The sequence below is a fragment of the Zootoca vivipara genome, chromosome 3, assembly GCF_965207765.1.
Source record: "Zootoca vivipara chromosome 3, rZooViv2.hap1.1, whole genome shotgun sequence".
NCBI lineage: Eukaryota > Metazoa > Chordata > Lepidosauria > Squamata > Lacertidae > Zootoca > Zootoca vivipara.
Genome location: NC_142586.1, coordinates 15,347,826 through 15,363,897, shown reverse-complemented (window position 1 = coordinate 15,363,897; position 16,072 = coordinate 15,347,826).

Below are 16,072 nucleotides of genomic sequence, written 5' to 3'. Positions count from 1 at the left end.
CCAAGGAAACAGCCCGGGGGAGAGACGCCAGAGCTGAGGCGCCCCCCGCCCGCGGATCCCACGTGCCGCCGAAAACGGCAATGCTTAGGGCCCCCCACTCCTCGCCCGAAGTGGAGTAAGGCCCCCCGAGCGGTCCAGGGCTTGCTTCCGAATGCGCAGGGACAGGACTGCGCTGTTAAACTCTTTGCAAACTCCTTGCCCAAAAGAAAGCTGTCCTGCAGAGTGCCGGATCGAGGAGCCGGTCTGCAGAGTCAGCGCCCAGCAGCGCGGCGCTGGATTGAGGAGGCGGTGCTTCGTGCGGAGCTGCTGGGCGCCGACCCGGCAGGCCGCTTCCTCGATCCGGCGGCCTCCCGGGTGGGCGCCCAGCAGCGCCGCGCGGAGCACCGGATCGAGGAAGCGGCCTGCCGGGTCGGCGCCCAGCAGCTCCGCACGAAGCACCGCCTCCTCAATCCAGCGCCGCGCTGCTGGGCGCTGACTCTACAGACCGGCGGTGCTCCGCGCGGCGCTGCTGGGCGCCAACCCGGGAGGCCGCCAGATCGAGGAAGCGGCCTGCCGGGTCGGCGCCCAGCAGCTCCGCACGAAGCACCGCCTCCTCAATCCAGCGCCGCGCTGCTGGGCGCTGACTCTGCAGACCGGCTCCTCGATCCGGCACTCTGCAGGACAGCTTTCTTTTGGGCAAGGAGTTTGCAAAGAGTTTAACAGCGCAGTCCTGTCCCTGCGCATTCGGAAGCAAGCCCTGGACTGCTCGGGGGGCCTTACTCCACTTCGGGCGAGGAGTGGGGGGCCCTAAGCATTGCCGTTTTCGGCGGCACGTGGGATCCGCGGGCGGGGGGCGCCTCAGCTCTGGCGTCTCTCCCCCGGGCTGTTTCCTTGGCAATGGGGAATAGAAGCCACGTCTCCCCCGGGAGCAGGAGAAAGGGCGGAAAGGCGAGAGCCGCCCGCAAGCCCCGGCGCCGCAAGCTCCTCAGTGGCTGCGAGTCTCTGGCAGCGCGATGCCGCAGTGGCTGCTCAGTCTCCTGCTCTCTCCAGTGTCCAGCACCGGCGCAGCTGGGCACCGACCCTGCAGGCTGCCTCCGGAACCCAGCAGCAGCAACGCTGGCTGCCGTAATTACAGTTAAAAAAAAATTAAAAAGACACCCCCCCGAAAATAAGCCATAGGCTTATTTTCTTGGGTAAAATAAATATAAGACGGTGTCTTAAAATGTGGGAAACACGGTAGAACACAGAATCAGAGGGAGCAGCAAATGTATGGGAAAGCAGAGGCATTCCTGTGCCAAAGACTTCTTTTTGAGAGCCACAGATCAGGAAATGAGTAAAGCTTTGGCAGCCCATGTGTAAACATTTCCAACTGCTCTGCATTTATATCCCTTGCAATAAATATTTGAGATGAGCAGTAGCATTTTGAAATAACATATTGGGGTAGGTGAGAGAGGTAAAAACAAATATTTTCCAGGTTAGGCTATGCTCCTTCTATTCTATCTATTTGTCTAGCAATAATATAGAGCTGGGTGAAGCTTCCAGATGTTTGTGTTGTCACCAATACTGCCTTGTTAATGGTTGCCAACACAGTAACAAATTTACTCAGCTGCCTCTCTGGAAATTGCCACTAGACTGTGTCATCTCACTTCAGAGCACATGTCATGGACTTTTCCTTCAATTCTTTTGCAGTCTGCTAAGGGCTCAGAGAAAAACAGCATCTTGAGAGAAAGTGCATCTTGTGCACTTTGGAATGTTATAAGCACCAGTAATTAAATTGAGTGGAAGCAATCTCACGCCAACAAGGCTTTTTATTATTTTGGAAATGGTTAAACAGATACACAGTGCCAGGTTAGCAAACTGTGCAATGGCATAAGCTTTGGTTTGGGTCAATCACCAGAACTGATTTTAGGCATGCATCTAAGGATAGGTTCGGGGATGCTGGGAAACTTGCAAGGGAGCAGAAAAAACAAATCTGAAACCACAAACTTCAGGGGATTGTTTGTTTTTTGCATGTTCACATTTGGCAGATAAAGGAGTCGTATCCATGTCTGCATATGTCAATGGGGTGTGGCTCAGCGGTAGAGCATCTCCTTTGCATGCAGAAGGTCCCAGGTTCAATTCCCAGCATCTCCAGGTGGGGCTGTGAGAGGCCCGTCTCTGAAACCTCAGAGAGCTGCTGCCAGTCAGTGCAGACAATATTGAGCTAGATGAACCTGACAGTGTAAAGAAGCTTCCTACATTCCTCGATAAAATATAAATGCTCACTGAGCCCTGCCTAGGGAAAGGTTTTCCCATTCCCAACAGTGACGGTGGACATCTGCAGGACTGGATGGGCACATAAATCCTGGAGCAGTTATTGGGGGGCAGTTGTATGAATGAATGAATTTATTATTACGGTCACAGACCAGTTCCAGCCCACATACAGTATCAAGGAAATCATAAAACACGATAGGGATACATTTGAATTTGCAATCAACTATAACAGGGACAATACAGATATAAGAACAATTATAAAAGAACAATTATAAAAATATATAAATATATAAATTAAAACTAAAATACAACCTAAAATGATTGTTTAAGGTCATCATGATAGCACCACTTGTTCCCTGAGTTTTATGGCAGTCGCACAGAATTTGGCTACTCTTAACGTGATCTCAGGATCCTTGTCCTCTACCAGGGATTTTAGACATTGAAGTTTGGATTCATTTGAATATTTTTGCAAAACAGGGGTAATGAATACCAAACATATATCCCCATAAAAACGGCAATGTAACAAGGCATGGGAGACAGTTTCTACCTCCATCAAGCCGCAGGGGCAGATTCATTCCACGTATGGTTTACCCTTGAATCTGCCCTGCAATAAGGCAGATGGTAGCATGTTGAATCTAGCGAGGGTAAATGACCGTCTGTACTTAGGTATTTGTAATTTTGACAAATAATTTGCTGGGGAAAATCTTCTCCCATTATCTTTTATTGCTGGGTGTTTATTCATCTCGCTCACGTGATGGATGGATCTGCAGTGCACAGAACTGACTGACTTGTGCAATTCAGGCTTTGTTTTTAACCTGTGCATTGCTAATTCACATGGTACGTATCATTTACTTCTGCGAATAAGTCAGAAAATATTCTTTCATTCGCAAACATATGAGATGCAAACTTCTGAGTTTGGTTTGGTCCTATTGAAAGCAACTTTATTTACAATGCAGACTGGCAAAGTGCTGCCTTTTGTCAGCTTCTCCTGGTTGCTGACCATGCCAGCTTCACCAGGAAAAGGGGAAGAGGACAGAGGGGCATTTAAATGAGCTTTATCTGCTTAATGATTGGAGAGTAAAGTATAATCGGAAATAATAATAATAATCAGGGGATCCCTTTCCTCTTGTTGAAAGGTTTATTTATTTACATGTAGCAATCAACAGAATTTCTCCATACCTGCTTTGCCTTTAAGCACACCATCATACTTTCAAATACTCTGAACCCATCTCTGGAAATTGACCTGCTTCTTAGGATATTATATTAGGATGCCAAGCTGTGTGCACAAAAATGCCAAAGAGCAACTGAGAAAAGGCAGCTGTTGGCAGTGGCTTTTTAACAATGCCCACTACACAGCATGACTTTCTTTTTAGACAGCAAAGGAAAGCCCGCACAACAGGGGAGATCAGCTCCCGCTTGCGCCCATCGAACAGTGTTTTTGAAGAAGCACATCAGTGTTCACAAGGCAGCTGTGCTGATGGATTTTTTTCCCCTTCCAGAGGAAACTTTTCCGGGCAAAGTTCAATTCTTTATCATGTTTCAGCCTTCAGAGGTACAAATGCACAAAAATCAGCCTGAAGATACTAACAACGGCGATGATTGATGATACGTAACGCAGAATAGAATCTCTGAGGATTTTTGGTGGTTCACTGAGACATCGTTTTTTTTTTTGTTTTTTTTTGTGGGCAGCCCAATAAACTGATGTCTCTGAGGTCCCACGGTGCTTATTGCCTTTTTGTTGCTGGAGACTAGCATAAATCTTGTAACTGAAAAGTCTTCAGAATGCCAGCTGAAGCAGCTTTACATGGAAGTAAGTTTCATGAAAAACGACGAGACCTTCTCCACCCCCACCAAGGAAATGTGTTAGGATCAGGGTGTAAATAATTTCTAAGAATCAATCCAGGACAATGTTTGGGGAGGTGTGTCTGCCAAATTGCTGCAGAAGAACAGCAGAAAACATCCAAGCCCAAAATCAATTGATAGGTGCTGCTATTCATTCATTCATTCATTTGAAAAAGCAAATTAGGTGTTTATACATTTTCCAAAGCAGCTTCCTGTACCTTTGCAAAATAAAAAATGTAGCATTTTTAAAAAAGTACAAATCAGACTTTACCTGTTCCAAGGCTATGCTTCATCTCTTTGATGCTGTGCAGAGATGCTGAGTTCTTAGTATGTTACACTCCACAGAATGCTTGCAGTCCTGTTGGAAGCACAGCACTGAAGGTTATCTAGTGATGCTGTGCAGGACTAAAGACGGAATCACACATCTGCCTTGTAGCTGAGAGAAATCAGAAGCCTCCCTCCCTCTGTGGCTGGCTGCATCTAAATCCTTTTCTCTGTGGGAGGCATCTCTATGCTTCCTGTGCAGATCTAATTTTAAAGAGCCAGTCCGCAATAAGACACACACCCATTCACTATGTGTGTCTGGGTATACAGAGCTCTTTATCTCCGAATTCGTTATATGAAAGCATATTGCAAAACCTGATCACCGTGGGCTGCACAGATCATTTCATTGGACAAATACAAATTAAGTGGATCACTAGGCTCAATGTTATCAGCTACCCTTCTCCCTTCCCTCAAAACAATTGCCCTTCTCACAGCAGCTTTGATTGTGTTATGGTTTCCCCAACCACAGTTCTCAGCAACTGAAACTATTTTAGAGAAGCGTTGAGATTTCTAGGGTTTCTGCATGTTGGTAGTCACTTGGAATATGGTGTGACTGGGCACCCAGCATAAACTGTATTCTTGACCTGAAGCACCTAAATAAATAAATATTAGGGTACAGAATATGTATGTGAACTATGGGCATAATCCAGCTGAAAACAAGCATTTTAGTGGGAGGGACGGACGGACTTGAGAGTTATGCATATTGACCTCTACAGTCACTTACTGTTAAGACAGTGTTCATGGAAGACAATCTTACTCTTATTTTTTAAAAAAATCAATCTTTATTGGTTTAAAACCAACATAGACACACAAAGAAAACTCAGAAAAAGAATAAGAAAAAAGAACAAAAAACACACAGCACATCTCTTACAAATAAAAATAAAGAAGAAAATAGAACAGTACATTGCGAATACACCAAAGTATTTCAGCCATCAACTTCTGACTTCCTTGATATAGGTTCTTTGTTTCTTTAATTACTTGCCTCTGTTTTTCAATAAACTTAGTCTTTATTAAATCTTTATACTTTATTCAATTCCGAGAGTTATTCAAAGCATTCTAAAGTTTTAATATGGGGACACTGTTCTTTTAAATATTGTCTATAAATCTCCCATTCCCGTTTAAACTTTTGGGTCGATCAATCTCTGATCTTTTCCATCATATATGCTAGTTCCATATATTCAAGCTGTTTTGCTTGCCACTCCTCTTTTTTTCTTTTCTATTTTTTACATTTAGGGGTGATTCTGACTTAGTCATAACCCAGTCTAATCCCACAGATGGTAGCTTCGCCTCATTGGCTCCTCAGCCAAGCACATACACCAAAGATCTGAACCTGCGCTTCCTCTCGTACTGAGCAGGATTACAATCGCAACAACACATCATCAGCAGGGTAAAACTAACCTGTCTCTTGACAGTCTAACGGTTGCCAAAGAAAAAGAAGAAATTGCAAATCACACAGAGGACAGAGAGAAGCTTCAGTCACTTGAAAGGGCCATCCCTGTTTGGATGCAGTGTCCATGGGGGTGGGGGAAATGGGGAGGGTGCAATTGCCACCAGCTGCTAGGAAGCCAGTCTCGGTGACTTTATCTACAACAGCCTGTACCAAATTGCTGTCCTCCAGATGTTTTGGACTCCCAGATTGGGGAAAGCTAATCTTCAGCAAAGCTGTTAAGGCGAGCTCCATTCAAGAGCAGGAATGAACAGCACCATCCCAATGGCCGAATGGGATTATGCTATAAAACACCTGGCGTGAATATTAGGAAAACAGTACATTTCCCCCTGGCTGGGTGTGTGTGTGTGTGTGCTTTTCAAAAAATACAGTGGTACCTCGGGTTACAGATGCTTCAGCTTACAGATCCTTCAGGTTACAGACTCCGCTAACCCAGAAATAGTACCTCAGGTTAAGAACTTTGCTTCAGGGTGAGAACAGAAATCGCAAAGCAGCGGCAGCAGGAGGCCCCATTAGCTAAAGTGGTACCTCAGGTTAAGAACAGTTTCAGGTTAAGAACGGACCTCCAGAACGAATTAAGTTCTTAACCTGAGGTACCACTGTATTTGAAATTCTGTCGACCTGCTGTTTCATACCCATGGCTAGCTCAGTTTGTATGGAAGAGGGAGGCAGGTGCCTCTGATGACAGACACTGGACTGTGTGGATGAGCCACAGAGCTTTCGGTCTTTCCTGTGCTCTGTCCTGCCACCTGACAGGCTTCAGGGAATCTCATTCCTCCCATGGTGGCAGCCAATAAGGAGATAAACAAGAGGAGTTCTTACCAAGTAATTTATTCCACAATTCACAGAGAGAGATGAAGGAATGCAGCCTTCCTAAGATAATGGTGTTGCTCCGAGTAAAGTCCAACCCCCTCCATCTCTCCTATTTTACGTCACTCTTGCGTCGGCTAATCTGAGCCTTCTGTCTCTGAGCTTTCTGCTCTACTACCCTCAATGCCCGCCTGGTCCAAGGACACTGAGTCTGTCAGCTGTCTCTCCCCTGGTGTTTTGTCTTCCTGCTGTTCCTTGTGGAAATGTTAAGGATCGTAGGAAAGGATATATTGGATAAGTATTACCCTTCCCTCACTCACGCTAGTAAATGATGTAGCAGAGCAGATTCTCCTTCAATATAGCTGGAAGTTAGTTTGCGGATTCATTTGAATCTCTTGTTAAAGATTATTTCCTGGTGTCCCCTTTAATCCATTAGAATCTTTCTGAGTAAAGTAACAAAAAGTTTACTCACATTTCAGTTCACGATTTGATCCCTGAAACATAGGCTTTACTTGGTAGTTACACGATAAACTGTGAGTTCATCTCATATGGAGACTGAACTCATGTGCTGCTGGCTGAAATTACATTAACACAACAAAATGGCTGCAGGAGACCAGCAGGGCAGCAAAAAACAACAAGAAAATAGAAAGACAAAACAGACTGAGAAAATGGCTGCATGACTCAGCTCTTTTAAGAAGTCAGCCAGGGCAATGCCCATCTCCCATATCACATGCAGGGAGAGGAAGCTCCAGACCAGAGGAACAGGAAGTTACACTGACTGGATGTTCCCCTTCCTGTGCCCACTCTAGGGAAATAAGGAATGTTGCATTTGACTGCACCACTGGATTACATCCCACATTCCTCTCCCAATATTTCCCAACTTCCCCCCTTTGCAGCCTCTGAACTATGACCTTCTGCAAACCACTGTTCTAAATCTATACTGTCTTTCTGTTCTCGGGAAGGTTCGGGGGTGGCCCCCACCATTCCTACTCAGTCCAGCCCCTGACACCACCATCTTTTAAACAATAATCAACTTGCAGACCCTCCAGCTTCTATGCACAGAACAGGAAGAGGCAATACTGTGTTCTTTTTCTTGGTTGGCCAATACTTTGGGCCAGCACAAATAAGAGCCCCGGTGGATCAGGCCAGTGGCCCATCTAGTCCAACATGCTGTTCTCATAGTGGCCAATGTAATGACCATGAATGGCCTGCAGGCCGGATCTGTGCACAACAGCCTTCTCCCTTCCTGTGGTTTCCGGCAGCTGGCATTCAGAAGCACATTGTTTTCATCAGCGAAGGTTAGGGGTGGGTATTGCAGTCATGCATCTGTTCATTTCTCCCCCTCACTTAATGGTACTAATTGAGCTACCCAATTAGAATCATTAAGCATTAAGAACTCCCTCCTCCCCTTCCACGATCACAGCAAGAGACAGGATTAGATACAAAACATTAAATGGCAATGGCTGCTGTCCTCACCTCAATTAAATGGAGTTCAAGGGTATGCACTTTCAGCAACACAACTGCACAGTTATAATTGGTCAGCTTTGATAGGTTGCCACTTGCTTCATTGTTTTTTCATACTGGAATAAATTTGTACTGGTAAACATTGCTTAACACTTGCATGGAACCTGATTGGCTCGCAGAGCTCCTGAACAACCATGAGCAAGTGAGTGGGGCTCTGCACAACGACTGCAAAAATTGTCACCATCTCTAGTGGAAGTAGAACATAGCTATCAGTTAGGAAAGCTATCATGACAAAGGGACATGGGTGGCACTTGACTCCAATGGCTGTGGATGATGAACCTGGTGGAGCGCAAAAGGCGATGAAAAGCAAACTTTTTGAATTTCTGGTCCATGGTCTCTCCTGGTTTCGGAGGCACTGGTACATCTCCTTACCAATGGTGCAAGGGAGCCATTGCTCAGACTGTCCCCCATCCTGCTAGATATACACATGAGGAATAAAATGAGTTTAGCCTCATATTATCATGCATTTGTTGAACCTTCTCTCCATCAGAAAGATCATTCATACTGTAAACATCAGTCCATTACAGCTGGATGCCTTTTGATATTAAAAATAGTAGGCTGAATAGATCTCTGTGTACTCACTTGAAAGGTCAATCTTTTTTTCATGGTGCAACAATTCTTGCCAGCTCATATGAATAAACAAGAAAATGGTTGATGGGACTGGGATTGAGGAGCTGTCAGAATCTAAAAGGAACTGTTTATTTCTTCTGCCACTGGGCATTCTAATATTATGTTACCTTATGATGAATTCTTTAGCACACTGACGTCAGTGACAAAGGCTTCATCCCTGCTCCCCCTGCCCTCCTTTGCCTTTAGACCAGCTCTGAGTTTGCCATGTTCAATAACTCCTGGTGACTAGTGAGATTGGATAGCTCTGTTTTCTGAAGGCTTAGCTAGAGATGTTTTGCAAAAGTTTGTAAAGGCAGCCCTCCAGGCAATTTTGGGCAGGTACCAAGAGAACTTAGTGTACTCCAAGTGAACTCTTGCATATTTGGGCCATAGGTGTGCAAGGCCCTGTGCCAACTAAAAACACAGAGACTTTCCTCAGGTGGCTTAGAACAGTGATGGTCCTCCAGATATCGTTGAACTCCTGTTCCTGGCAGCCTGAGCCAGGGATAATAACATGGAGAGGGGACAAAAGTTGAGCATCCCTGGCTTAGACCAACCTTCTACCACTTGGTGCTCTCCAAGCTGTTGCGTGTCGAGGTCACAAGACACCCCCTCAATAATTCACACATCACACAGCAATTTAAGTTTAAGGTTTTTGGCATTATTTTGGCCACAACTTTATTTAAATACATCCAAATGTGAGTGGTTGCTTAGGCATTGGTTCCTTCCATCTGTGCCCCATCCTGGGACAGATCTGACATCCCTAACCATCTAGGGAAGTCAGTAGGTAAACACCCCCTGAGAGAGGATGGAGCTGTGTGTCAGGCCCTTCACCTCTCCCCGAATGTTCCCCGAGGCTCTTGCTCTTGCACGGCCCTAGCCCCTTGTGGGGGTACAGACGAGAGCCCGTCGAGCCCCAGGATTCCTTTAACGAATACCTCTATGAGCAGCAGCAATTTGGAGGGGTAGGCCAAGACGCATCCTTACCCCTCCACCAACCAATTTTAACCAATGCTTAACCACCAACCTTACAAGTTGTGACGATTTGCTACAGGATCTGTCCTTCCAGTGAGCACTCAGGGCTGATTTCCTTCAGAATGGATAGGTTTGATCTTCTTGCAGTCCATGGGACTCTCAAGAGTCTCCTCCAGCACCACAATTCAAAAGCATCAATTCTTCGGCGATCAGCCTTCTTTATGGTCCAGCTCTCACTTCCATACATCACTACTGGGAAAACCATAGCTTTAACTATACGGACCTTTGTTGGCAAGGTGATGTCTCTGCTTTTTAAGATGTTACAGAGCTGCAATTCCAAGCACACTTAACAAAGAATCCTAGGACTCTTTGGCCGAAGTCATGTGCTCTAAATTACTTTATGCAGCCACCAAGTAGGGTTATTGATATGACTGGATCTATCGGTGTATTTTAAAGAAACTGAGGTTTGTTTAAAATGGCAGGCATACAAAGAAATGGCAAACACAAACACAAATTCTTAGCTAACTGTTTTCAGGAACCAGAATGGATTATGCTTATTGAATGTTCTGTGAATTGCTGCATGTTTAGGGATAGCAAATTTTATAGGGATAACTAAATTGCAGTCTAGGGAAACTGTTGATCCTTTCAATTTCTAGCAAACCTGGAAGTGGTTGAGCAGCTTATTATCACTAAAAACGACAAATCCCAGGGCACACTAGTAATTTATATAAAATATAATTGCCATCCTTTCAGTGTTATTGTTTTGAATTCTTAACATTTCAAAGCACAGGGAAGAACGCTGGTACAATATGCTGAATGCTCAATACAAGAGTGAATAAAATATATTGATTGTTCAGCAAATGTGAGGCAGTGAGGGAAATTAATGTGCAGCTGCATTATTTTGTGCCTAACCCATCAACCATAAATATCAAGTTGTCTTTCCTCCTGGTTTATTGTTCATCCACAATGCTTTCTTCTTTGTTTTTAATCCCCCTTTGTTATGCAAGAGCGAGGTGCTGTTGACTTTAAAGAATTTCATCGAGCGCAACTCTTTCTTTACAAAGAAATGAGACTATATTGTACACCAGGCATAGGCAAACTCGACCCTCCAGATGTTTTGGAACTACAAATCCCATCATCCCTAGCTAACAGGAACAGTGGTCGGGGATGATGGGAGTTGTAGTCCCAAAACATCTGGAGGGCCAAGTTTGCCTATGCCTGTTGTACACTAAATATCTCAAGGCAACACGTACTATAACTTTCCCATTGGCCACCGTTTTCTGCTGAATACTATTTAATTTTTAATTTTTAGGAGAAATACTGTACCTCCTTCCCATTCGCCAACCCCTCCACTTACCTGGTGCTTTGCCTTGAATGCCTCACAGGGTTATGAGGTCAACATGCATGGCTTTCTGCCCCCCCCCATTGGACTTACTGCTTTCTGAGAGGAGAGGTGATAGCTCAGTGGGAAAACCCATGACTTACATGGTGACTCTAGGTGCAATCCCTAGCATCTCATGTTAAAAGGGATCTTGAGCACAGAGGGAAAGATGCCTTTTGCTTCAGACCTTGGACAGCTACTGCCAGTCATAGTAGAGAAGAGTTTCTCAAACAGTGAGCCAGGACTCACCAGCAGGTCTACTTTCTGGTGGGCCTCAGCAGCACAGCCTGCCCAGGAGCTTCTCACTTGCTTGCTCACTCCCTAGCCATGCAGTAGCCTTTTTGATGGACCATCAGTATGCGGATGATACCCACCTCTACCTCTCTTTTAAATCAGAACCAATGAAGAGTTTGGAAGAAGAAGAGTTTGGATTTGATATCCCGCTTCATCACTACCCTAAGGAGTCTCAAAGCGGCTAACAATCTCCTTTCCCTTCCTCCCCCACAACAAACACTGTGAGGTGAGTGGGGCTGAGAGACTTCAGAGAAGTGTGACTAGCCCAAGGTTACCCAGCAGCTGCATGTGGAGGTGCGGAGATGCGAACCCGGTTCCCCAGATTACTAGTCTACCGCTCTTAACCACTACACCACACTGGCTCTCTCTCATGAAGGTGGTGAAGGTCCTGTTTGAGTATCTGAAGACGGTTGGAGGATGGATGGTGGCTAACAGATTGAGGTTGAATCCTGACAAGACAGAATTACTGTTTGGGGGGGACAGGGGGTGGGCAGTTGTGGAGGACTCCCTGGTCCTGAATGGGGTAACTGTGCCCCTGAAGAACCAGGTGCGCAGCCTGGGAATCATGCCACACAAATGATGTGTGTAAAAAAATTATTCTTATTTGTTACCTTTAAATTTTTATCATTTTCTTATTTTATCTCTGTTAATGATCAGAAAACTCTTGAAAGGGGCAGGGAAATCAAACTGAGATGTGTCCATTTATGCATTTGTCCTCATTCCACCCATTTTGTGCATATTTTATCTTGCTATAAGCAAAAACTTTGAAGAGAAACTCCATGGACTGATGAATAGAAAGCAAATGGGACATTCTTGCATTTCATGTCACAAACATATATACTGTTTGCCCTAGTTTTCAGAGATGGTAAGCATTTGCTGTTTATGCACGAATGAATCAAAGTGTAGCCTTCATTTTGGCCTCTGGATAAATGTTCAGAAGAAAAGTATCTGGAAGCAAATGTGCTTTCCCCAAACATAGCGATAGATGGTATTAGTGGAAAAGTACTGTACTGCTCATTGTGAGCCCAAGTTCCCTTTTAATAAAGTCAAAGCTGTTGACACTCATTTTTGTTTAGCTCTATTCCAATGTACAACTCTGGACCAGGTGGTTGACAAAGAATGCATTTGCAACAATCAAGGACTCACACAATTGCTCCGAGTGGAATTCAAAGCCACACTCTTACAAATGTAATATCTGTGTATATCGACTTGATCCCCGCTCCCTCTGTGCACTCTTCTGGGGGATCCCCCGCCGCCGCCAATTTCAGGAAAGGGACAAGGCAAGAGAAAAGCTCTCTTTTGCACAGCTTCCACTGATGGGGGTCCCAGCTCCTGCCAACCTAGCAGTTTGAAAGCACACCAGTGCAAGTAGATAAATAGGTACCGTTGCGGCAGGAAGGGAAATGGCATTTCCGTGAGCTCTTGTTTCTGTCACGGTGTTCCGTTTCACCAGAAGTTGCTGAGTGCAACAACCCCATAGTCGCCTTTGACTGGACTTAACCATCCAGGGGTCCTTTTCCTTTACCTTTTTACCACTCACTGTGTCATTTGTAATCTTTTAAAATATTTGTACCCTGGTATCATTACAAATGGAAGTCGTTAATATTGGAGTTGTTGTATAAGGGATTGCTATTTTGACTGGAGTGTAACTGAAATCAATAAGATTTTTAAAAATGACAAATGACACAACTACCTGGTTGTAGTTTTATAAATCATTCTTTCTCTTTACATTTCCAGCAGGTATTTGTACTTGTTCTATACATTTTTGCTAACTTACTAGGAGTCAGATATCACCTGTACATCATTTTCATATAATTTTCTTTCAGCGTTCAACATGCTGTAAATTTCAAATCCATTTTCCATAACTTTTCCCAATCTGCAATGTTGTGCCCCAGATCCTTTGCCCAGTATGAAACAGGGTTTTAATACATTTAATGCATCTGTCTTGTTGGTGTACAGAACAAATGAATTTACTCAGTTCAATTTACATTTTATTGGAATATTTCAGTTCATTGCAGAGGGATATCAGTTTATTTTTAATTGTTTTTCCATAGACTCCCCTGAGCCAGATAGACACACTACAGCAGACAGGGCCAGCTCTAGGTAAGGTCCCGGCGGCGCGGCGTGCCAGGGCGCCGGGCCGGGAGGTGGAACGCTGCGCAGCAAAGCCGTGCGGAAACCAGGCAGGACGCTGCGAGGGCGGGGGCGCTGGAGCAATCTCCGCACCTCAGCGCCAGGGCGCCCAACCTGCTCCAGACTGCCCTGACAGCGGATGTTTGTTTCCCCCTTCCAGCACACTCTGTCAGTTCTGGTGAGCCTCTTCTTTGGCCTCCAATTGTGCATTGACTGAGGGCAGCGAATGTCCCTGGGTATTAGTCAGTGGAATATTTTCTGGCTGTGGAGAGTGGAGGAGTGGGGGACAGAAAACCAGTGGGAAAGTGAAATGTCATGGCTGCAATCCTGAATTGAACCACTTCGTATTGCAACATTTTGTTGCAGAACCTACTGGCACTTCATACTTTCTTTTTTTGGCCTTGACCTTGTTTATTTGCTAATCCATTTCCACAAGGCTAGTAACTGGTGACCCTGTTAAAACTTTAATCTGTCATTTCCATCAACATAGCTGACACTGTCCTGCTTATCGGTATATACGAGAACCACTGCTGAGCTCTAAAAACCTTTCTAGGGTGGCATTTAACATATTGAGCTTCACAATTCATAAATCCTTAAAAATGCTGTGCTTTGATAGATTTAATGTGTGGCTTAATTCAGGAATGTCTAAATCACTGAAATAGCATAGATGGGCTATTTTTGAATGGGCATATTGAATTGTTGTTGTTGTTGTTATTATTTATACCCTGCCTTTCTCCCAGACCAGCACGTAAGGCAACCCACACAAATTAAAACAACACAGATAAAATACAAAGAGCTTAAGATACATAAAAGATAACAGTTAAAAAGGTAATTAAACTCTAAAAGGTAAAGGGGCCAGTCGTGTCCGACTCTGGGGTTGTGGCGCTCATCTCGCTCTATAGGCCGAGGGAGCCAGCGTTTGTCTGCAGACAGCTTCCGGGTCATGTGGCCAGCATGACAAAGCTGCTTCTGGCCAACCAGAGCAGCGCACGGAAATGCCGTTTACCTTCCCGCTGGAGTGGTCCCTATTTATCTACTCGCACTTTGATGTGCTTTCGAACTGCTAGGTGGGCAGGAGCTGGGACCGAACAACAGGAACTCACCCCGTTGCAGGGATTCGAACCGCCGACCTTCTGATCAGCAAGCCCTAGGCTCAGTGGTTTAACCCACAGAGCCACCTGGGTCCCTGGGTCTAGCAGAGTGAAAACAATGGAAAAAACAAATGGATTAAAATAAAGAGAATAAAAACAGTACAGCACAGTTAGAAGCCCTTTCCTTAAAAATAAAAAAGTCAATTCCCAAATGCTTTTCAGAATAAAACATGTTAAGTCTGCAAGTTGTGCATATTCTGTCAACTTAAGTTGCCACTCTTCTTTGGTTGGGACCTTGCCTGTTTTCCATTTTTGGGCTAACAAAACATAGCATACATAAATAACCTTTTTTTAAAAAAAAAAACCCTGGGAATTTCAGTCTGAATTATCCTCAACATAAAGGACTCTGGTTTTTTTGGGAAATTACTTTTAAACATTTTTTTTTTCAATTCATTATGGATCATTCTCCAGTACTCTTTTACCCTTTTACAGTTCCACCACATATGAAAGAATGTTACCTCAACCTCATTGCATCTCCAGCACTTATCTGATTCAATCTTATACATATTAGCAAGCCTACTCAGAGCTAAATACAATCTGTGAATCATTTTCAAGTAGTTTTCCTTCAAAGAATAACATACTGTAAGCTTCAAGGGCTACAGGTTTCTTATCCCTGTCCTGATTCCGTAGCATCTCCTCCTTTAATGGAAGTTCTTAAAATGGGGATTCTTAAAATGAGCCCCACTGTCCTTTTGTAGGAGAGCTAAAATCTCCCTAGTCTGGAAAGTGTGTGGCCCACAGGAAGACTGGCTACTTTACTGTTGTAAAAGTAATGTTTAATTCTCCTCCCCGCCCCCCATGACTATTTTTCATTTAAGACACCTTAGTCTCAAGAAGAATAAAACTGTTGGAAATGATATATAATGAATTGAAAAAGATGTTTAAACTAATTTTTTTTAAAAAAAAACAACCACCCAGAAGTTTTCCTTTTGGGAATTATAGGGACAGAACTACCCAAACTGTATAGAAATTTATTCATTTATGTGACTACAGCAGCAAGAATGTTACTAGCCCCAAAATGGAATGAAGAAGAAGTCCCAGCAAAAGAAGGATGGATACAAAAACTTATGGAATATGCAGAAATGACGAAACGTACCAGAAAAATAAGAACTCAAGATAACAAACTTTTTATAAAAGAATGGAAATGGTTTATTAAATATTTACAAATAAACTGTAAACAGATAAGAACATTGGCAGGGTTATTGTAATCTGCATTTTTATAAGAGTATGTATTAAAAGTACTAGATGAATAAATGAGCAAATTAAGTTAATTTGGATAGGCAGAAAATATTATTAAATTTCAGGCACCGCAGAAAGAGGGGGAAGGAAGTCAACTTTTGAAATGTTAAA